This window comes from Myxocyprinus asiaticus, chromosome 20, assembly GCF_019703515.2.
Source record: "Myxocyprinus asiaticus isolate MX2 ecotype Aquarium Trade chromosome 20, UBuf_Myxa_2, whole genome shotgun sequence".
Classification (NCBI taxonomy): domain Eukaryota; kingdom Metazoa; phylum Chordata; class Actinopteri; order Cypriniformes; family Catostomidae; genus Myxocyprinus; species Myxocyprinus asiaticus.
Genome location: NC_059363.1, coordinates 2306524 through 2331069, shown reverse-complemented (window position 1 = coordinate 2331069; position 24546 = coordinate 2306524). Strand labels below are relative to the sequence as shown.

The window sequence follows — 24546 nt, the reverse complement described above, 5'->3', positions numbered from 1 at the left end:
TTATTCATGCAAGCAAGCTCACAGACAAGTAAAAATGGCTAAGTTTATAGAAAACTGCCTACGGTAAGAGCAGATATTAAATCTGTAGCTATTTGGGGCTTACAGCAGCATTGATCGGTGCATACAAGAGACATTTGTATTTGATGTCTTAAAGAAATCATATTTCACTTTGTGATTCTTTAGAAAATATTTTGAGCTGTGGTATGAGGGCAACAAAATAATCTGTATAGTCACATTCCTGAGAATGAGAGCTTTCATTTGATATATGACTTATTTAAGTCTTAAGTGAAAAACTTTTATGCATATTCATATTTCTACCATCTTACCTCTAGGTGGCGCTTATTTGCGATGCAGATGTTTTCAGGCCTTAATTTGTTATTTTATGTAACATAAATGCAAAAGTGATTGTGTTCTATGAAAAGTTCAGATTTTAAGCTTTGAAATACCACATACCACATACGTCTGACTTACAGTATGTATGTCTGTTTTAAGCTTAAACAGATTTGCGATATAGCACCCCCCTGTGGACCCGACGGCGGATCGATGCCTGAAACATTATGGACCCTTGTTTACATTAGAAATGTTTTATCTTTTTGAAAGCTGGAGTTTAAATTGTTTTGGCCTTTTTAAACATTCATCTAATGTAAGTCTATGTGATTTGCGGGATTTTTTTTTAATCGCCCGCAGTGTAAACACAGTAATTCTGTTCAGTTAGAATAGTCATAGCAACCCGAATCAGAACTGTCTGAAGGTCTGTGCCAAGTTTAGTGAAAGTAGCGTGAAAGCTCTAGAAGTTAGTCAGAAATTTCTGTATTGTTAAAGGGTTAAAAAAAAAAAAAAAACATGTCAGCAGCATAACAGCATGTTGACTTTGTCAACCAACATAATGATTACACTTGCATTTGCCTCAGGGTGCTCAGTCCAAAGATTTGCTAAATTATATTCTGACTCAGATTCTGAAATCTATACAGTAGATGGTGAAATTTAGAAACACATGCTCAATTTGCACTCTAATGTGAATGAGACTGCTATGTGTGCTATTGTACATACATTTAGTTAGTTTAGTCTGTGATGGTCATTTGGGACATCCCTGTGCCAGGAGAGATAAAATGAGATTGTATGGCTCAATTCCCTGTGACACTCCACAAAAATCCATTTACTCTTATCACTGTTTATGATAATAGTCCAGCAGTTCACCCCAAGAAACGAGGCGCCCAGCACAGAGAAGCTATAGCAAAGACGTGTCTGACTGACGGCTCAACCCCCACCGAGGAGCCGTATACAAAACTGACTGCCCATAACACGAAATATCGCTGCTTCGCCAGCGACTGAAAACTGTTTTTGCTGGTTGTGTGAAGTCAGCCCCTTTGGGACTTTGTTAAAACAGAGCGCTCCGTTTAATGTGTGCCGTTTCCTTTGCTTCTGCACTACTTCAGGTTCACTTTCTTTGCCACTTTAATTTATGGGACCTGAGCAGCATTCGACCTTAGAGCTTGTGAGCGTGATCAAATGTCTCTTTGATTTGGCGAGGAGTGATCTAAGAGGAGAGGCTTTTAGATCTACGGCTCAAGGCCTTTAAGCCATTAATTTCTTCTCTGACCAGTTTTTTATACAATATATTCGTTTATATATATTTTACAGCTGCTAATCCCAGACCTGAAGATCGCACAAGGGTTAAAGTTTAGTCTTGGTTAAAGTGATATAATCCTTTAAAACGCTGTATAGGGCAGCAGAAATCATACAGAAGTGAAATAAACCATTAAAATGTCAAATTATAAAGTCAACTGCTTTAAATAAGTGTGATGGCATTTAACTAATGTCATTGATTATAAATTAAATGTAATTAACTGATTAATTCTATGAATTATTCTATATGAATCAATTCAAACAGTACACGTAACATTTATACGTTTCTATAGGTGTTAATAAGAAAAATGATGATGTTTAGATGCTGTAAATATGTCAATATTGTACATTTCAGTGTCATTCTCATGAGATCACACTATTTCTATGTGGCTATAAACAATGTTAACATTGATTTTAGTTAAATCCTACAATCGAGCTGTGTACAACAAATCATCACATTCAGAACTGTCAGTCTGTGAGCTCATTTTCCATTCTGAATGCTGAGATGTGATTTTTGGCCAGTGGTGATGAGTGTGAAGCCCAAAATTACAGGCTTTTATAATCAGTGCTGCCCATCGGAGGTCAAGTTTGTGAGGCCGCAGTAATTTATGGAAAGTACTTTGCATACATTTTCTCGTGAAGTATGACATTTTTCACTGTGAAGAGATGATTTTTTGTTCAAATTCTGCACCAGGGCATTTCTCTTCTAAACAGGAAGTTTCATTTTAATGAGAAGCTCAAAAGTTAAAACAGCTGATTAAATAAGGGTCGGGAAAATATTGCTTTATGCTTTGATTGTGAATCTGAGAAGAAAAGAAGCCATTCTCTTATGAAAACACATATTACTGTGGTATAGTGATGGTATCAGATGGCAATACGTTGGTATTTGGATTTATTCCATGGCACTGTGATTACCATATGCATGCTATTAACATGGCAATCCAAGGTAATTTAAAGAATATCTGAATATTGGTATTACTATGGTGTATGTTAAATAAAATGGTGTTACCATGGTATATTCCAAAAACATTAGTATTACCATAGTATATATCCAAAAGAAAGCATGGCATTACCATGGTATATGTCCATAAAACATGGTATTACCATAGTATGTGTCCAAAAACATGGTATTACCATAGTATGTAAAAAAAAAAAAAAAAAAAAAAAACAACAACATGGTATTACTATTGTATATGGCCAAAAAACATTGCATCACCATGGTATATGGCCAAAAAACATGGTATTACTATTGTATATGGCCAAAAAACATTGCATCACAATGGTATATGGCCAAAAAACATGGCATCACCATGGAATATGGCCAAAAAACATGGTATTACTATTGTATATGGCCAAAAAACATTGCATCACAATGGTATATGGCCAAAAAACATGGCATCACCATGGAATATGGCCAAAAAACATGGTATTACCATTGTATATGGCCAAAAAACATGGCATCACCATGGAATATGGCCAAAAAACATGGTATTACCATTGTATATGGCCAAAAAACATGGCATCACCATGGAATATGGCCAAAAAACATGGTATTACCATGGTATATGGCCAAAAAACATGGTATTACCATTATACTATATATGTCCAAAAAAAAAAATAATAATAATCTATATTGTTTGTATTGTATACTGTACAGTGTATGTTATTATTTGTATATTGTGTTGTGTGTAATTATGTGTATATTAGACTTTAAATTGTGTTGTGTAAATCTGAAGAATATTGTAAATTGGTATATGTCTCATCACTGTCACGACTGCTATGTCGATCGGAACTGCACCCAAGAATTTCACACACCATTGCACTTGTGTATATGGCTGTGTGATAATAAAAGTGATTTGATTTGATTATACTATATATGTCCAAAAAAAAAACAAACAAAAAAAAAACATGGCATTACCATTGTATATGTCCAAAAACATGGTATTACATTATACTATTTAGATCCTAAAAACATGGCATTACCATAGTATGTGTCCAAAAAACATGGCATTACCATAGTATGTGTCCAAAAAACATGGTATTACCATAGTATGTGTCCAAAAAACATGGTATTACCATAGTATGTGTCCAGAAAACATGGTATTACCATAGTATGTGTCCAAAAAAACATGGTATTAACATAGTATGTGTCCAAAAAAACATGGTATTACCATAGTATGTGTCCAGAAACATGGTATTACCATAGTATGTAAAAAAAAAATAAAAATAAAATAAAAATAAAAAAAACAACAACAGCATGGTATTACTGTTGTATATGGCCAAAAAACATGGTATTAGAATTGTATATGGCAAAAACATGGTATTACTATTGTATATGGCCAAAAAACATGGTATTAGTATTGTATATGTCCAAAAACATGGTATTACTATTGTATATGGCCAAAAAACATGGTATTAGAATTGTATATGGCAAAAACATGGTATTACTATTGTATATGGCCAAAAAACATGGTATTAGTATTGTATATGTCCAAAAACATGGTATTACTATTGTATATGGCCAAAAAACATGGTATTAGTATTGTATATGTCCAAAAACATGGTATTACTATTGTATATGGTCAAAAAACATGGTATTACTATTGTATATGGCCAAAAAACATGGTATTAGTATTGTATATGGCCAAAAAACATGGTATTACTATTGTATATGTCCAAAAACATGGTATTACTATTGTATATGGCCAAAAAACATGGTATTAGTATTGTATATGGCCAAAAAACATGGTATTACTATTGTATATGGCCAAAAAACATGGTATTACTATTGTATATGGCCAAAAAACATGGTATTAGTATTGTATATGTCCAAAAACATGGTATTACTATTGTATATGGCCAAAAAACATGGTATTACTATTGTATATGGCCAAAAAACATGGTATTACTATTGTATATGTCCAAAAACATGGTATTACTATTGTATATGGCCAAAAAACATGGTATTACTATTGTATATGGCCAAAAAACATGGTATTAGTATTGTATATGTCCAAAAACATGGTATTACTATTGTATATGGCCAAAAACATGGTATTACTATTGTATATGGCCAAAAAACATGGTATTAGTATTGTATATGTCCAAAAACATGGTATTAGTATTGTATATGGCCAAAAAACATGGTATTACTATTGTATATGGCCAAAAACATGGTATTAGTATTGTATATGGCCAAAAACATGGTATTAGTATTGTATATGGCCAAAAACATGGTATTAGTATTGTATATGGCCAAAAAACATGGTATTAGTATTGTATATGTCCAAAAACATGGTATTACTATTGTATATGGCCAAAAAACATGGTATTAGTATTGTATATGGCCAAAAACATGGTATTACTATTGTATATGGCCAAAAAACATGGTATTAGTATTGTATATGGCCAAAAACATGGTATTACTATTGTATATGGCCAAAAAACATGGTATTACTATTGTATATGTCCAAAAACATGGTATTAGTATTGTATATGGCCAAAAAACATGGTATTAGTATTGTATATGGCCAAAAACATGGTATTACTATTGTATATGGCCAAAAACATGGTATTACTATTGTATATGGCCAAAAAACATGGTATTAGTATTGTATATGGCCAAAAAAACATGGTATTAGTATTGTATATGTCCAAAAACATGGTATTACTATTGTATATGGCCAAAAAACATGGTATTAGTATTGTATATGGCCAAAAACATGGTATTACTATTGTATATGGCCAAAAAAACATGGTATTAGTATTGTATATGTCCAAAAAACATGGTATTAGTATTGTATATGGCCAAAAACATGGTATTACTATTGTATATGGCCAAAAAAACATGGTATTAGTATTGTATATGGCCAAAAACAAGGTATTACTATTGTATATGTCCAAAAACATGGTATTACTATTGTATATGGCCAAAAAACATGGTATTAGTATTGTATATGGCCAAAAACATGGTATTACTATTGTATATGGCCAAAAAAACATGGTATTAGTATTGTATATGTCCAAAAACATGGTATTACTATTGTATATGGCCAAAAAACATGGTATTACTATTGTATATGTCCAAAAACATGGTATTACTATTGTATATGGCCAAAAAACATGGTATTACTATTGTATATGTCCAAAAACATGGTATTACTATTGTATATGGTCCAAAAACATGGTATTACTATTGTATATGGCCAAAAAACATGGTATTAGTATTGTATATGGCCAAAAAACATGGTATTAGTATTGTATATGTCCAAAAACATGGTATTACTATTGTATATGGCCAAAAAACATGGTATTACTATTGTATATGTCCAAAAACATGGTATTACTATTGTATATGGCCAAAAACATGGTATTAGTATTGTATATGGCCAAAAACATGGTATTAGTATTGTATATGGCCAAAAAACATGGTATTAGTATTGTATATATCCAAAAACATGGTATTACTATTACTTTTGTCCATTGTATAAGGACAAAAAACATGGTATTACCATTGTATATGGACAAAAAATATGGTATTACCATTGTATCTAGTAGTGTAGTGGTGTGTAATGCAGTGCACCAATGAGTTTGCGTGTCTCCTGGTAGGTGACCTCTGACCCTCAGTGAGGGTTGAGTCATCTCAGGAGTGTGGCCACGCGGTTGTGTTCTTTCACCCAGAGTGTGTGGAGGGCAGACAGGGCGAGAATCTCATTGACCCTACTGTCACCCACCGTGAAACATTCGACCCGCTTACCCGAGCCTGAACCAGGCTCCTGGAAGCACACAGACTGGCGAGTGGGGACAAACGGCAGGTACGAGTGGCTGTTATCACTGTATTTACTGCTGACAGCCAGCAGACCATTAGCACTCGAGAGATTTCTCAGAGTTTCTCAAGCTTTGCTGATTGGTTCGTTGATGGTGGAAGCGTCAATGAAGGAAGTTGCTGAATTCATTTGTTGTCTCTGTTGAGTATGATATGAGTCGCCCTGCGGAGTGTGTGTCTGAATGTCTGTGCAGGCGGGTGATGAGTGGAAAAATGAAAGACAACTTTTTTATAACAGACAGTTTATCATCCTGGGAAATCTGTTACAGAAAGAGAGAGAGAGAGAGAGAGAGAGAGAGAGAGAGAGAGAGAATGTACATTCATTATTCATTGGATCTCCTAATTCAGTTTATAGGTGAACCTTACGAAAACATGTCCATTTCACCCAAACATAAAAAAGACTTTTTTAGCATAAAGAAAATGAAGCTTATTTGTAGAAACCATCTGTCTGTCTGTCTGGCCTGTATAACCTACACATTTTTCTTTCACCATCAAAGTTTGTCTTGATGAACATTCATTTTTAACTTTAATTTACTTAGTTTTCATTTAGTATTCGATGACATGTTCTTTTGTCAGTGGTGTCACACCTAATTACAGTTAAACTCACTAATTTCCTGATTTGGCTGATTTTCATGATGGAGGCGTATATGATGCAAACCAAAAAAAATCATTTGAACTTGCTCAAACCTCCATTTCAGATAATTATCAAGCATATAACAGAAAATGTTGATGAAACGCGATGCTAATTTGATTAAAAGCATAACACCAGTGACATTTGAAATGGCCACTTGGAAGTCATTAGTGTTGAAAGTTTGGAGGGGGGGAGCATGTGGCTTTTTACCATGTATAAGTTAATATTAGGAAGAGCATTTACATATAAATCAGATTTTGTTATAGCAGTTTCTCCAATGTTAGCAAGACTCATAAACATCTGAAGTAAATATAAGATCCCAAGCACTCTATAATAAGCAAAAAGCAAAATACTTTGCTAAGATTATCAATTAATCTGCAAATATCAAAGAAAACCAGATCAATGCAGTATGCTTCTAAATATGCATTAGCGTGTAATGTTTACAAATCAATATTAAGATGAAACTAAAACACAGATTTGTAGACTGTGACTTGATGAGTTTATGTAATTTAATTTCCACCTAAGATGCCTCACTGCCACTAAATGCTTGATTTTAGAGCTTGGATGTGTCGTTTATTTGGCCCCTACAAAGTGCACATGCACACAACATCCATTCTGGATCTTTTGCTAAGTGCAGGGTGATGCATGGTTCAAATCAAGTTGTCAGTTCATCACCTCCCTCGCAAAAGCTTCTCTTGTCATCTTTAACATTTAAAAGTGTTCTCCCTCCATCCTCTCATTGTTGTTTCTGCATTCGAGCAGTGATTTCAGGGAATAAGAGTTCACACACACTCACTCACAGTTAAAGTGTGCTGTAGGCACTGAGGCTCAGGGCAGCGCCTCCGAAATAAAGAATCCCTCTCAGTGTGAAATTACAGGTGAGCTGCTATCTGTTCAATTGCTCTGTATTTTGCTACTATGATGTAGTGCACTGGAGCACAGGATATTCTCTCTTAAAATAGCTCTTGTGCTCAGGGGCCGCTCACAGAGATGATGTTCTGAGAGATAAAACACAGAACATGCCACTTTATCTTCCCAAAATCATCCTGTATTTTAATAGACACTAAAAGAGACTCTTTAACTAGTAGTGTTTTCTGAGACATGCATCACTGTTTTGCTCATACAGGTTAGTGTTTACGCAATACTCAATACTAAACGTAGATTTTTGCAAAAGGATTTTTACGTGGCTTGTTGTACCTATCGCTGCAGAGTCCTGGTGAAATGAACACTAGAGGCGCTACAATAACAATGACTTTCATTCCCTTTCACATAGTTTACAAAAATGTACTTTTCGCCCTGTTCCTCACACAGTGCTATCTTATGATATCTAAACACTTTTATTATAGCGCATGACTCATTTTAACGTTTGCATTATATAACCAACTACATTAACAAGCTTGTTCGAGTGTGATCAAATTGCGCGGTAGCTCGACTGATTGAGCGTTGCACTTGTGATGTAAAGGAGCGGGGTACGAGTCCTGAAGGGCATACGAGTCAAGACGTGAGCCGAAAGGTTTAGGTTTAAGGAGGTCGGTTTTGTTGATTTAAAGCTCGATCTGTTTGGGAGAACATTTAACTCGCTTTTAGCACCACACAGTAGATATTTCACATCAGAATTGCCACAAAACGTGTAAGGAACTACGTAATTTCATTTTGCAAAAACGTCGCCACAGTCCCGTAATTTTCATGAGATCAGGCTGGGTTTATTCGAAAACTCCTAACCATTAAACCCCTTAACATGATCCTTTGCAGCAAATGGTTTGTGTTACAAATATGAATGATTCCTGAACGTGTGTGGCTTGTCGAGCAGAGGTGTGCGATTGCTTTTCTAAACAATTACATTTTTGTGTTCTATACAATAAAACAAGTTTATAAAAAAAAAGTGAAACATTGAAGGAAAGACCCGAGTCATATCTAGAGACTTGAGGGTGGACTCTTTTGTCAAAAACCAGAAACCAACCACCTGGCAACACTTTCAACACTGCGTAGTTACACATTAAAAAACTCTCAGAACAAATTAGTACAGAACGTCACATTTCGCAAGTAAAATGTATGTTGACTTTGAAAAGTTAAACTCGGAACTACATTAAAGGAATATTCCGGGTTAGCTCAAGTTAAGCTCAATACAGAGCATGTGTGGTATAATGCTGATTACCACAATATATATATATATATATATGTTTGACTCACAATGGAAGTCAATGGGGCCAATCTTTGGAGGGTTTAAATGCAGAAATCTGAAGATTATAATTTTATAAAAGCAATTGCATTAATTCTTCTGTTAAAACATGTGTATAATTTGAGCTGTAAATTGTCATTTTTTAGGTATTACAGGGTTAGTCATTGTGTCGTCATGGCAACCAAGTTGTAAAATGGGAAATAACTTTACACAGATGCAGTTAGTAAGTGATTTTATCACACAGAAATCACACATATTGTTTATGTCTTGTGTCTATACTTTTGAAACAGTGAGTATTCTAACGTTTACAGATTGGCTCCATTGACTTCCATTGTAAGTGTCTCACTGTAACCCACGAATTTTCCTTTAAGTCTCCTGAGCTTTTTAATAGCTTTAAGAGCTTAGAGACATTGAGAATGTTCTCAGTTGCACGATTAATCACAAATACTTTTGCTTAATTTCTGTTTGTCATTTACGGGTTGATGCTCTCTGTATTAGTATGCAGTATACAGTGTGTACAGGGGCTTAGGGTGGACATGCATAAAATGCTGTTTTGTATATCTATGGAAGTCGTCTTCTTGACTCTGGCTGGTGACACTCAGATTATTTACAGTCCATATTCCCTACATTTCTATGAGCAGTTTTCCCCTAAAGGATCCAACTATAGCCAAAACAGCGCCCCTGTGGCCTCCATTTTCAATTGCATTTGTGGGTTCCTGTAGATAAAGAAGTAATCAAGATATATATTCTGTTTAATTATATTCCTCAGCCCCATTCCTGGGTTCATCTCCGACGTTCCGAACCAACAGTCCTGAACTGCCCTCCGAGTCAAATATATTCCCACCGCTTACTCACGGGAGACCAACAACATCGGACAAAGAGAGTGGTAGACAATAACTTTACCCTGGAGAAAACACATGGCATTTTATCTCTTTAAACAAAATGACTTCTGTCAACAGAGTCTGAAAGTAAAGAGTCGCTGCTACTTGACTTGGAATGCCAAAGCGAGAGAATATTGTAATGAAAATGTCTTATCAAGAAAATAAAAAAATACTAACTGTCAGAGAAACTCTGATATGAAAATATATGTTGCTTGTGATTAATAATACACAACACCAGAGACAATATAAGGACATGTCAGGCCAAACACAGAAATATGAATGGGAGAAATCGTAACGCTTCATATGGCGACTATAGGAAAGGAACGCCTTTCAAATATCTACATCGTATTTGCAATGACATGCATTCACATTAACTGGACTAACCAGAAATTTGCAGTTAGTGATAGTTTTAGTGATAGCATTATCCGTATCAGGTTTAACCATGTTCCCTTGGTGTTGTGAATGGATAATGAACATTTTCAATTTTTAAATAATTTTTAGTTACTTTGAAGTAAATATGATGTAAAATAAGTGTTCATTTTAGTTCTTTTGTCTTATTTGCTATTATTAAATTGTAATACAGTATATATTCACTACCGGTCAAATGTTTTGAAACACTTACTCATTCTTTACTATAATTAATTTTTTTATTTATTTATTTATTTTTTTCACATTTTAGAATAATAGTAAAGTCATCAAAACTATGGAATAACATAAATGGTTGTGACTAAACAAAATCCAAAATAAATCAAAACTGTGTTATATTTGAGCATCTTTAAAGTAGTCACCCTTTGCCTAGAATTTGCAGACATGTACTCTTGACATTTTCTCAACCAACTTCTTGAGGTATCACCCTGGGATGCTTTCTAAACAGTATTGAAGGAGTTCCCATCTATGTTGGGCACTTATTGGCTGCTTTTCTTTATTATTTGATCCATGTCATCAATTTAAAAAACGTTTTTTTTTGTTTTTTTTATTACATTTTAGTTTTATAATAAAATAAATTAACATGGTGGCACAATTATATTTTTGTCTACAAAATTAATTTAGATCAAAAGATTTTTAAGATCATGAGAAACATTTCAATCAAGTGTATCAAAAGTTTTGACCGGTAGTGTGTGTGTGTATATATATATATATATATATATATACAGTGCATCTGGAAAGTATTCACAGCGCTTCACTTTTTCCACATTTTGTTGTTACAGTCTTATTCCAAAATGGATTAAATTCATTATTTTCCTCAAAATTCTACAAACAATACCCCATAATGACAACATGAAAGAAGTTTGTTTGAAATCTTTGCAAATTTATTAAAAATAAAAAACGAAAAGAAATCACATGTACATAAGTATTCACAGCCTTTGCCATGACACTCAAAACTGAGCTCAGGTGCATCCTGTTTCCACTGATCATCCTTGATATGTTTCTACAACTTGATTGGAGTCCACCTGTGGTAAATTCAGTTGATTGGACATGATTTGGAAAGGCACACACCTGTCTATATAAGGTCCCACAGTTAACAGTGCATGTCAGAGCACAAACCAAGCCATGAAGTCCAAGGAATTGTCTGTAGACCTCCGAGACAGGATTGTATCGAGGCACAGATCTGGGGAATGGTACAGAAAAATTTCTGCAGCATTGAAGGTCCCAATGAGCACAGTGGCCTCCATCATCCGTAAATGGAAGAAGTTTGGAACCACCAGGACTCTTCCTAGAGCTGGCTGCCCGGCCAAACCGAGCGATCAGGGGAGAAGGGCCTTAGTCAGGGAGGTGACCAAGAACTCGATGGTCACTCTGACAGAGCTCCAGCGTTTCTCTGTGGAGAGAGGAGAAACTTCCAGAAGAACAACCATCTCTGCAGCACTCCACCAATCAGGCCTGTATGGTAGAGTGGCCAGACGGAAGCCACTCCTCAGTAAAAGGCACATGACAGCCTGCCTGGAGTTTACCAAAAGGCACCTGAAGGACTCTCAGACCATGAGAAACAAAATTCTCTGGTCTGATGAAACAAAGATTGAACACTTTGGCCTGAATAGCAAGCGTCATGTCTGGAGGAAACCAGGCACCGCTCATCACCTGGCCAATACCATCCCTACAGTGAAGCATGATGGTGGCAGCATCATGCTGTTGGGATGTTTTTCAGCGGCAGGAACTGGGAGACTAGTCAGGATTGAGGGAAAGATGAATGCAGCAATGTACAGAGACATCCTTGATGAAAATCTGCTCCAGAGCAGCTTCGGACCTCAGACTGGGGCGAAGGTTCATCTTCCAACAGGACAACGACCCTAAGCACACAGCCAAGATAACAAAGGAGTGGCTACGGGACAACTCTGTGAATGTCCTTGAGTTGCCCAGCCAGAGCCCAGACTTGAACCCGATTGAACATCTCTGGAGAGATCTGAAAATGGCTGTGCACCGATGCTCCCCATCCAACCTGATGGAGCTTGAGAGGTCCTGCAAAGAAGAATGGGAGAAACTGCCCAAAAATAGGTGTGCCAAGTCAAAGATTTGAGGCTGTAATTGGTGCCAAAGGTGCTTCAACAAACTATTGAGCAAAGGCTGTGAATATTTATGTACATGTGATTTTTTTCGTTTTTTATTTTTAATAAATTTGCAAAGATTTCAAACAAACTTCTTTCATGTTGTCTTTATGGGGTTGTAAGGGGGTTCAGTGGAAAGGAGGAGGTGAGAACCGGCTTGACAACTTAAAAAATAATTTAATAAACAACTTCAACAAACACACAACCAAAAACCACACAGTACAGCTGCCTGCAATTCTCTCTCTCTCGAACTGTCGTCCCCGGCCGCCTTTATCCCTCGCGCGCCCCATCAGGCTGATTGGGGACCAGGTGTGTCTCATTCCAGCCCGGCCCCGCCCTCCTCGGCTCTACAGGGGTATTGTTTGTAGAATTTTGAGGAAAATAGTGAATTTAATCCATTTGGGAATAAGGCTGTAACATAACAAAATGTGGAAAAAGTGAAGCACTGTGAATACTTTCCGGATGTACTGTAGGTCTGACTATGCGAGACTGTAGTTTGAAGTTATCACTTTTCTTTGCATGATACATTGACTACATTTATACGACAGCCTATGTCTGGCTCGGTCTCAACTTAGATGGAAAGTAGAAAAATGGAACCATGTTTTTTGGTCTGAAGAGTCCACATTTCAAATAGTTTTTGAAAAACACAGCCGTCGTGTTCTCCAGGCCACAGAGGAAGCTGTTATTAGCGTCAAGTCTAAAAGCCAGTGTCTATATGGGCCAGGAGTGTGTCAATGCCCATGGCATGGCTAACTCGCACATCTGTGAGGGCACCATGAATGCAGACAGATATGTACAAATTTTGGAGCAGTATATACTGCCATCCAGCACCATCTTTTCCAGGGATGCTCCTGCATTTTCCAGCAGGACAACTTCAAACCACATTCTGGCCAGATAAGCAGAGAGTGTGGGTGCTAGATTGGCCTGCTTGCAGTCCTGACCTGTCTCCAGTTGAGAATGTGTGGTGCATTATGAAGCGGAATATACAGCAATGAAGACCCCGTACATTTGTGCAGCTGAAGACCTACATGATGGATGAATGGGGGAAAATTCCACTTTTTAAACTTAACAAACTTGTGTCCAAATGCTTAATAAGTGTTATTAGAAGAAATAGTGATGTTTTACAGTGGTAAACACTCGACTGTCCCAACTTTTTGGAGCGTGTTGCAATCATCTGATTTTAAATTACTGCACATAAAAAAATAAAAAATAAAATAAAAAAACATTGAAATTCACAAGGTAAAACATCATATAATGTGTAGTTGTAGTGCTTTCAATATAGCAAAGGGTGAATATAATTTACAAATCACTTATTTTTGTTTTTATTAGCATTTTTCATACTGTCTGAACTTTGGGGTTGTAGAATAATGTGCAATATTCTCACAGATCAGATTGAAGAAATGTTCAAATGGTCTTTAATGCTCTTTAATTTAAACTCCATCAGTCAAAAATTCAAATGTAAACAAACCCACACAAAGCCTTTAATCTGCTCTAAATTACTCTCTCTCTCTCTCTCTCTCTCTCTCTCTCTCTCTCTCTTTCTTTCTATTTAGCTTGCTAGCTAACCAGTTTAACTTTAGATAAGGCTTTGTCAAGCCAACATCAAAATTTGTCTGGAAAAACTTTACCTGTCTAGTTTACAGTTGTTACCTGAATAAGCAGAGGTTGGCATTGATACATCTGTGCAGACAGTCCAGACTGTTGGAGAAGGCAACTTTACTAGAGCTCTACGGGGTGGAGATATCATGGTCGATGTACTGTCCCCAGTCCACCAGCATCTGGGAGTAAGTGTTATCCTCCAAGACTGGCATTCTGTAGCCACGCATGGTTTTCCTACTGACTTCACAAACCTTCAAATATAGAAACAGACAGTAATACTTAAAGATGCTGAGAGTGAATTCAAACAAGGTTCATATTTTAAAACAACTGCACTTTATACTCAAAAACACTTGCTACTAAACAAAGAAATGCATGACTGAATTTAATATTTTATGAAGAAAATCTCTCCTCAACAAACTGCATGATTTGAGGTATCAAGCACAAACAGAGCGGGACGAGTTTCATGCTAAAGTTTAAAACTTCAGGTTTTGGGCTCTTGTGTGAGTGAATGATGAAAGTGATTCTGGCTTTAGCAAACACCACTAATTACCGTATATAAAAGCATATCCTTGCACTTAATCTCAAAAGCATCAGACAGTTTGTCCGCACCATATTGCAATCATTTTGATCCAGCTCTGCTTAAGAATATAAAACATGAGGATTTGCTCTGGTGGACAGAATTAATGGTACAAAACAAATCCTGATATCTGTGTGTGTGTTTGTGGGCAGTTGAGGAAATCTCATTACACCCCTCTGCCAGTGTATCTAAAATATCCAGCAATTAAAATGGTATTTACTTAAACAGAATCAATGAATTTTTTGAACACCCTTGAATCGTCCCTGCCGAATTTGAGAAATGACAATATGAACATTTCTCATGGCACTTCTTGCATTGAAATGTTGCATCCTCTGCCTCATTAAAACAATAGTTTCACTCCAGAGCAAAAGCATGGCAGCAATACTCATGCTTCTTTGCATTTGGAAAGAATGGGTCGTGCATATTTAAAAAGCGTGCATTTTTAATGCAATAATAAAGCAGCAAAAGGCCAATGCGTCGCAGGTGGATATGAGATCAGGCAGCTCTGCTGTGTTTAATATTCAACAGTTTCTCAAAGCGCATTTGGCAGACGTTCACAGTGTTTTTGTTATAAACCTCTGCTTATCCATGCAGGACTTCTTTGAATCCAAAGACACATATCCATGATTCACTTAAAGATTTCTTAAAAATGGAAAACAGGATTTATCTTGTTATATTGAACTAAAAGTGTTTAATGTACTATGTCAGTGTACTATAAAATTCACAGCTTAAATCTTTCTCTTCACTCCTCCAAGACCATTTACAGTATAAAAGCAAAATGGTGCAAAACGGCTTGTTTAGAAATCAACCTGAGTGTCCACATTTACAGATAAAAAAAAATAAAACTTTTCAGTGGTTTCTGTTTTGTGTCATGATGGATAGTTCCAACCACAATTAATCTAATTGGTCCAAAATGATGCTTCTCAGAACTATAAACTATTACACATCAAATATGTTCTGTTTCGCTGTGATTTTGTCACCTTGCACAGCATTTTTGCTTTCAGCGTGGACAAATTACTTTTTGATAGGAATTTGTCACATTGCGCTGGTTACAACAAGGTGTATCATTGTAAAAGAAAGAAAAAAATAAAACTCTTGGTTTCCTGACTTTAGTTATTTACTTCATGATTTCTGTGGAACAGAAGATGTTCTTCCATGGCTTACCACAGGAAGTTGGAAGCCGCTGTACCAGTGCTCGATGTTCCAGCCTTTGGGTTGGTTTTCTCCGTCCTTGTACTTGGCAGGGAGCCATTGGGTCAAGCCACTGTTGGCCCCTCTCCAGAGAGGGTTCTTTCTAAATAACACAGTATGAATGGATGGGATCTAAAAGTGTCATGAACAACAATTTTCTTAATTTCTTTTATTTATTTCATCCCCTTTTTCTCCCAATTTAGAATGCCCAATTCCCACTACTTAGTAAGTCCTCGTAGTGGTGTGGTTACCTCAATCCGGGTGGCAGAGGACAAGTCTCAGTTGCCTCCACTTCTGAGACAGTCAATCCGCGCATCTTATCACGTGGCTCATTGTGCTTGACACTGCGGAGACCCACAGCATGTGGAGACTCATGCTACTCTCAGTGATCCATGCACAACTTACCACACGCCCCATTGAGAGCGAGAACCACTAATCACGACCACGAGGAGGTTACCCCATGTGACTCTACCTTCCCTTGCAACTGGGCCAATTTGGTTGCTTAGGGGATCTGGCTGGAGTCACTCAGCACGCCCTGGATTCGAACTCGCAACTCCAGAGGTGGTAGTCAGCGTCAATACATGCTGAGCTACCCAGGCCTCATGAACAACACATTTTCAAAACAATATCAGGAACGGCAAAGCAAATATATTTGGATTATAGTGTGTCATCCTGCAATACACTGCTTGAAATTCCACATCAACCCCCTATTTACATTTCTAAACACAACTAATGATGTTAACTAGCTCAGTGGTTAAGGCTCTGGGTTACTGATTAGAAGGTTGGGGGTTCAAGCCCCAGCACCGCCAAGATGCTACTGTTGGGCCCTTGAGCAAGGCCCTTGACCCTATCTGCTCCAGGGGTGCTGTATCATGGCTGACCCCAGCCTAGCTGGGATATGTGGAAAAAAAGGAACTTCACTGTATATGTGTGATAAATAAATAAAATTATAATTATTATAACTTTTTATTGCATTAAAAGCATGTAATTTGATCCTTCAAAACTGGACAGACACGGTACATTTCCTCCAGAAAATGTAAAAGTTAATGCCATAAATCTTGCAAACCATTCCAGCCTGGAAAACTAAAACTAATTTCACCAAAATCAATTATGTAAATAATAATAATAAAAAAAATCTGATTAGAAATAATGTTTTAGAAGATTTCAGGCAACCTTTACCAAAAATCTAGAGTTCTGGCACACTAGCTGCAAATTTGCCACTCGCTATTTCCACATGCAACTGAGCTTGTGATTCTCCGCAGATGTTTGCCAGTAGTTTGCAGCTGTTCACTGGTAGCGGTGAACCGCACACCTTTGGCAACAATGGACAATTTACCGCAAGTTTGCCGCAAAGCTCATTTGCATGTGAAAATGATCAGTGGCGAATTTGCGGCAAGTTTGTGGCAAATTTGCAATGAACTCCCGATTTTTGCAAGGAAATACATGGACTGCTCTATCACTTTACTACCATGTTGCAAAATGATCCAATTGCAACACATCCCATATTGCATTTCTAGATAACTAGTAGATGAAATAAAAACCAATTGGTCCGGTGCCATCTGCCATGACCCAGATGGACACGCATGAATATTTACAGTTTCTCTGTGTGGCATTCCAGTAAGACATTATTCTGATACTGTTTCTGCGCTCTTTCTGGTTGAAGCTTTGACCCGTCCTGTGATTTTATCATATCAGACTTATTCTCTTCTCAAAAGACCACAGAGCAATTAACTTTAGGTGGCTCAATTTCTGTATTTCGAACACAGCATTATTGATAAATTATTAAGAAGGGCTCTCTGAAAACAAGCTAATGTGTTTCCAAATGCAACTCCAACATTCAGGAGTAAACATGCCTTATCAACTCTTGAGACGAAGCTGATATATTATTCCACAGTTATTCTAATATGCAAGACTGTTTGTCCAGTACATTGTGCACAAAATAAAATGGATAACTTTTTTTTACAGTTGCCCCAAAAGTATTTGGACGCTTAAACCTTGTGCGACCTTCGGGACATTTTTGTCTTTTTCATTTTCGTTTTTTCGATCATTTTGGCTGTGTTAATGCCAACGGCATACATTTTGCCAAAGGTGTGTATTTTTGGGGGAACATTTGATATTTCAACCTCAGTTCCTATAATACATCTATAACACACTCAGGACCTTCAGGACAAAAATTTGCAATATTTGATCCCAGTGCCATTAAAGCATAAAATCATGAAGTCTATGATATTATGCTTTCATTCTGGAGCCCTGGCTTCGAAATTTATATTTTTAATATTTCCACCAGATGGTGCCATTTTTCTCATGTTTAGCCTATGGAGCAAATACATGCTTTTATCCTATTTTCTGTTTGCTATATTATAGAGCATTGCAGGCCAAGTGAATAAATGATGCAGCTAAAATTGTGTGAGTGTGTTGGTATGGATGTCAGAGTGTGTTTTGTATGTGTGTGTTGAGAAATATGTATGTGTGTGTGTGTGTGTGGGGGGGGGGGGGGTGGTTGGGGCAGGGGCAGGTTTAAGTGGTTTACGAGGGCATTTTTTTTAGGTTACAAACTGGTAATTACAAGGGTATTATGCTATAAATGTGGTTTATGAGGACATTTCTAGTGTCCCCATAATTCAAATCGCTTAAAAAACATACTAAATGATGTTTTATTGAAAATGTAAAAATGCAGAAAGTTTTTTGTGAGGGTTAGGTTTAGGGGTAGGGTTAGGGTTAGGGGATAGAATCTATAGTTCGTACAGTATAAAAATCATTATGTCTATGGAGAGTCCTCATAATGATAGCTGCACCAACATGTGTGTGTGTGTGTGTGTGTGTGTGTGTGTGGTTTAGGGGTAGGGTTAGGGTTAGGGGATAGAATCTATAGTTCATACAGTATAAAAATCATTATGTCTATGGAGAGTCCTCATAATGATAGCTGCACCAACATGTGTGTGTGTGTAAAAAAACAACAGTGGCATTATGTAAACAAACTGGCATTTAAAGGGTTAAAATCCTGAAAATGAATGAATATTTGGTAGTTGTGATCAGGACTGATGTTGTTAAAAACAATTAACTCACTGAAAGTGGAAAATAATATTAATATATAATATTATTATGGCAGTTTTTTGACGTTAACATTTTTGTCCTCTAAGGACCTCTAAGTTTAATTTTAAATTTAATTTTTTATTGACGCACAAGGGTTGTCACACTTGTCTGAATGTCAATAGATATTGAAATATCAAAGAAAGAGTCATTTATTCAGCCTGGTCTCATGAAATGTATGTGAGCATTGCAATGTTTTTCCAAAACTGAAATTAAGCGGTTGACTGCAGTTTCCAAGTGAAATATCCAGTGGGGGGCGCCAAAACCGAGCAAAATTAGGTGTTATCAGACAAGGTTTTTAAGGTGAATTTTAGATGGAGGTTTTAATAAGTAAAACGTACCTCCCTAATTTAAAATGTTACCCTAAACCTAACCATTAGTGTCCGAAAAGATAAATGAGAGTTTAACAAAACAGACATCCTTGCCCTTAAAGGAATGTTCCAGGTTCAATACAAGTTTAGCTCAATCGACAGCATTTGTGGCATAATGTTGATTACCACAAAAATTAAAAATTAAAAATCTCTGTTTCAATAAATGCCTCACTGTAACCCAGATTTTTGCTTTTTTTAAAGAAAAGGTGGGATGAGTTGTACTGACTTGTATTGAACCCAGAATATTCCTTTAACCAACACCTAACCCTAACCAATGGTGTTTTAAAAAGCAAATTAGAAATGAAAAAAATATTGCTCCGATGCCACTTTCACGTTTATGCGTCTTTGGCTGGACTCAAATTGCAGTTATCGACTATAAAGGCCAATACTCTATCAGATGAGCTACCATGCAAGCTATAATAATGGAATAAGTGTGTAGCTTATACAGTATACAGTAGATGGGTCTGTAATACAAGTGTTAAAATGGATCATTTTTCAAATCATGAGTTAAAGTAAAAGTGTTTTGATCTCATAACATAGCAGGGGGTGAGTAACAGAGTGAAAAATACATTTTTATAAAGTCATAATCAATGATTGTACTCCAGTTTTGTATGACAATTAATAAAACGCACAGTTGTTGTAGTGACTCTAGTGTTCATTTCACCAGGAAACTGCGCCAAAAAGTAGAAAGCAGCACGTAAAAGTCAGTTTGCAAAAATTTATATAAAGTAATGTTCATTCAGACAGGTTGCAGCCATTCATTGAAAAGAAAGGTAGCACAAGCACAATTTTTTAAGAAGAAGAAAAAAAAAAATATTAACTTTTCTAATACATTGGAATTCAGACATTTTTAAGTGTGACTTAAGTGTCCGATTACTTTTGGGATCACTGTGCATTAAATAACTATTTCAGAAAAGGCACAATTGCCTGTTAATTATAATCACTTCTGGCATTTCATAGCGTCTCAAGTGGTCTATTAACAAATTAATCTCAATTGTGATTGGATCAGTCAATGTGAGCCCACTTTGAACATTCTTCATTCAAATCTATTCCCTCCACTTTAGAAAAACAATGTGTTTATGGCACCTCTAGCTACATTGTATCCTATAGATTATTATTTTCCTATGTAGAGTGTGATTTAGTGCATTGTTGACCAGTGCAAGACTCTCTTGGAATGAACAAATAATCAAGCAGGAACCACAGTTTCTCCTGAGAAAATTAAATAAAATGATGTTCAACAAACTTAGTTTCAACTCTAAATTCTGTTTGGATAAGTCATGTTTGAAGCCGCTATTAAATGCGATAAACACCTAAGACCATGCATTATGTACTCACATGCCAAGTTGCCAGGCAACCGTAAAAGCCTACAGTAACTATAAGCTAATTAACTATACTACATGGTTTATTCAGAGTATTATTAATTTAAAATAAATAAATAATAAAAATAAAATTAATATTGATGCAAACCAGATTTTTAATTCATCTGAAGAAATGTTAGTGGTGCTTTCTTGTGCAAAACTTGCCATCATGATGCTAGAGTGTTGTAGGTGGTTGCCAGGGCATTGCTTTTTGATTGCTCTTCCAAGTCTCTATTATGATATTCTGGTCTCTATATATGGCTTAGTTCACTGCTTCAATGCAATAAATAAGATATATATATATATATATATATATATATATATATATATATATATATATATTTTTTTTTTTTTTTTTTTTTTTTTTTTTGGACTGTTTTATTGTCCACCAGGCAAAAATCATTAGGGTTGGGTTAGGCCCTAACCCTAGCGTGAAGCCTCCACACACACTATGTCTCGGCATTAACGCGCTCAACAAGCCACGTGATAAGATGCTCGGATTGACGGTCTCAGACGCGGAGGCAACTGAGATTCTGTCACGTATCCACCGGACTCCCTCTCCCTGACATCTGTCACCTGCTCTCACTCACCTGAGTTCTAATCACGCACACCTGCAACTCATCACCTCGTTTGGACATGCACTTAAACATCACTCTCACTCTCAGTCAGCGTCTAGCCTTGTTGTAGGTACCTTAGACTCACCTTTCGCTCTGACACAGTGGCAAACTGCTTCTCTGTGTATCACCAACATTTTTATCAATGACCTGTTCAGTATTTGCAAGACAAGTGACTTTGAATATTCCAAGTGTATGGCATGCCGATTCATCTATATTAACCCCACCTGTTTACTGATGAACTGCTCTGGATGTGGAAGATTGTTCAGGATTTGCAAGATAAGTGACTCTGAATATTCTAAGTGTATGGCATGCTGACTCACCTGTATTAATCCCACCTGTTTATTGATGAACTACTCTGGATGTGCAAGATTAGTGATCAATGTGAAACCTGAGTTACCCATGTATATATCCTTACCTGAGTGAAACTTACCTGTTATCTATCACCCCGCTCTGTATGTGCTGGAAACGTGTCTTTGAGAACACTGTATGTACTTCATTGATACACAGACCTGCTCCCCAGTTTATGGAAGGAACTCACCTTAAGGCCTGTCTGAAGCTTAAGTTTCCTGTTTTGACAAGTGCTGCATAGAAATTAACGATTTATGGATCTGTGCCCTCTGCCATCGTTCTATGTTTAACCGACTAATGTGATCTAAGACTTTACACCTTACCTGAAAACCCTGCTCTCAATACTTACCTGTTTCTCCTGTGTTTTGTGAAATAAACTCCCACATCTGGGTTCATCACAGCTCCCGAGCTGGCGTGTCATTACAGATTCGTCCTCCGCCACCCGGATTGAGGCGAGTCACTACGCCACCACGAGGACTTAGAGTGCACTGGGAATTAGGAATTTCAAATTGGGGAGAAAAAAAAAAAGCAACATGATTTGAGGTATCATTCATGTCCATAGCACAAATAGTGTTGGACTTCTAATGGATTGAAATGTAATACTTTGCTCACTAACCCCTAAGTTAGAGCAATAATAACTTGCCTCAGCAAACACCACTAAAAAAAGTCATGCCACTGTTCAAAATTTAATTAAACCACTCTTGTCCTTTAATGACTTATGATTCACTCAAGTTTTGATTCATGGATTGTCCCTAGGGTGGGTTTATGAAAACAGGGCATAATTTGATTCTTTGGCATTTGTGTTTACTTAAAACGACCTCTGAGTTGGTGGGAAACGTCCCTATTTCACCTCTGATTATGCCACCCGCACAATGACATCAAAACCAGAGTGGTCTTCCTGAGGGGCCAATAGCATAAACAAGACCAAAGTGCTTTCTGAAAGTCTGCATCCTAAATTCCAAACTGTTAGGATGTTATGTGGCATCAGTGTACGAATTATGACATTTCAGTCATGACAACTCCTGTCATGACTATTTAGCATGTGTATGTGGGTATGACATATATTGGTCTTGGCGGACTAGATCTGCTACGCTGCTGTTGCTGCTGCAGAGCATGTACAGATATTTGCTACTGCTAGAACATACACAAACATACTGAGTTAAGATGTGGACATGCTGCTGCTGCTGCTGCACAATTAGAAAAACACAAGACATGGATGACATACTGTACTTCTGCACAATTAGACATAATTACAATCCCCCCAAAAAGCAAGGAAGCTGTACAAATGCATAACACAAAACAAAAATAACACCCCAAACAAGCAGATCTACCACCAATACTTGTGCACTGCTGCTGCTCTGAAGAGCCATGTGCACCAAATGTACACTACAGTAGCTAGGTATGCCTTGGCCTGCTTGGTCGATTGGCATAAAACTAATGAACTAAAGCTTTAAGCATGCCTGGGCCTACTTGGCAGAATGGCTTAAACTGCCTAAAGTGATCTGACTCTTAATGTGTACATGGACCTGAAAAGCCCAGAGCTTTTTTAACTAGTGACTTAGACTAGCTATGTGTGGATTTATTTAAACTAATGACCTAAGATAGCGATATGTGCCTGTGTCTGATTTGGCTATGGCTTACCTTGATAAAGACATGCATCTGTGTGTCATGGACAAAGAAGACCGTACCATGCAAGCTACTAGAAGAAAAAGCCCCAGCAACCACCTGAGCAAATAGCATTTTTAGTGAAAACTCACAACACAAGTACCCAACTTACTTGCAAACTGAGAAAGTTTTAATGTTAGATAAAGAGAGAGTACACACATTCACTGGCTACCCAATTACGCATCAAAGGACCAATCAGTGTACACCATGTTAGCCTATTAGCTTGACATTTGAGTGAGCTGATTGGCTAACATATAACAAGTTCAAAGTACCCATCAGCTTGTCCTATTCAGAGTTGCATGTCTGAACTTAGCCATTCCCAAATGGGAACTGCACCGCTCAATGGCAGCGTCAAGTGTCAATTTTATCTCCACATGAAAACAGCTGCAGAGAATGTCTTGTTTTGATTTTAGTGCTGACATCACCTACGTAATGATATGTTAACGGAATTGTCCGGTAATCATTGGCTGACACTGAAAAGTCAGCGGCAATAGGGTAAGTGTTGAAATTTTTTGTTCGGCACCAGTGGCAATGCTGACACTTCACACCATAACACCACAGAGCTCAGTGTATTCGGCTAGACTGCACCACTGATGCGAGTGGAAGCCACTTTTGAGGGCTAATTCACTAAATACTAAACAGAGGCACTTTTGCAGGTTATTGCCACACACAAAAAAAACTAAAAATCCCACATCAATAGCACTGAATTCCCAACTAAATAAAAACCCCATATGTACTATAAACAAAGGCAGCTGCTAGGCAGTACTGCCATCATTTAAAAAAAAAAAAAAAAAATTTAATTACATTTCAAGACCTGTAATTTCTCTGGAAATATTCAGAGGGCAACTAGGAGATGTCATTACAAAATTTGACACCAGATGTGGTTGGAAAGTAAGTCTGGTCTGAAAATGTTTAAACTAAATGTCAGTAACTTAAAAATAACCCGTAATGAATCTTATCACCAGCTGCTGCCTTCGTCGCAAGAATACGAAGCCCTGATGAGTTCTATCAGTCCCACTCGAAAGTGTTTGCTTGGTTCGTACTT

At 36.9% G+C, this 24546-nt stretch overlaps 1 pseudogene; it reads right to left on the bottom strand.

Annotated features, from left to right (window-relative positions):
* Positions 1-22257, bottom strand: part of LOC127410769 (thyroid peroxidase-like) — a 37939-nt pseudogene extending 15682 nt beyond the window's left edge.
* Between the last annotated feature and the right edge of the window lie 2289 nt (positions 22258-24546).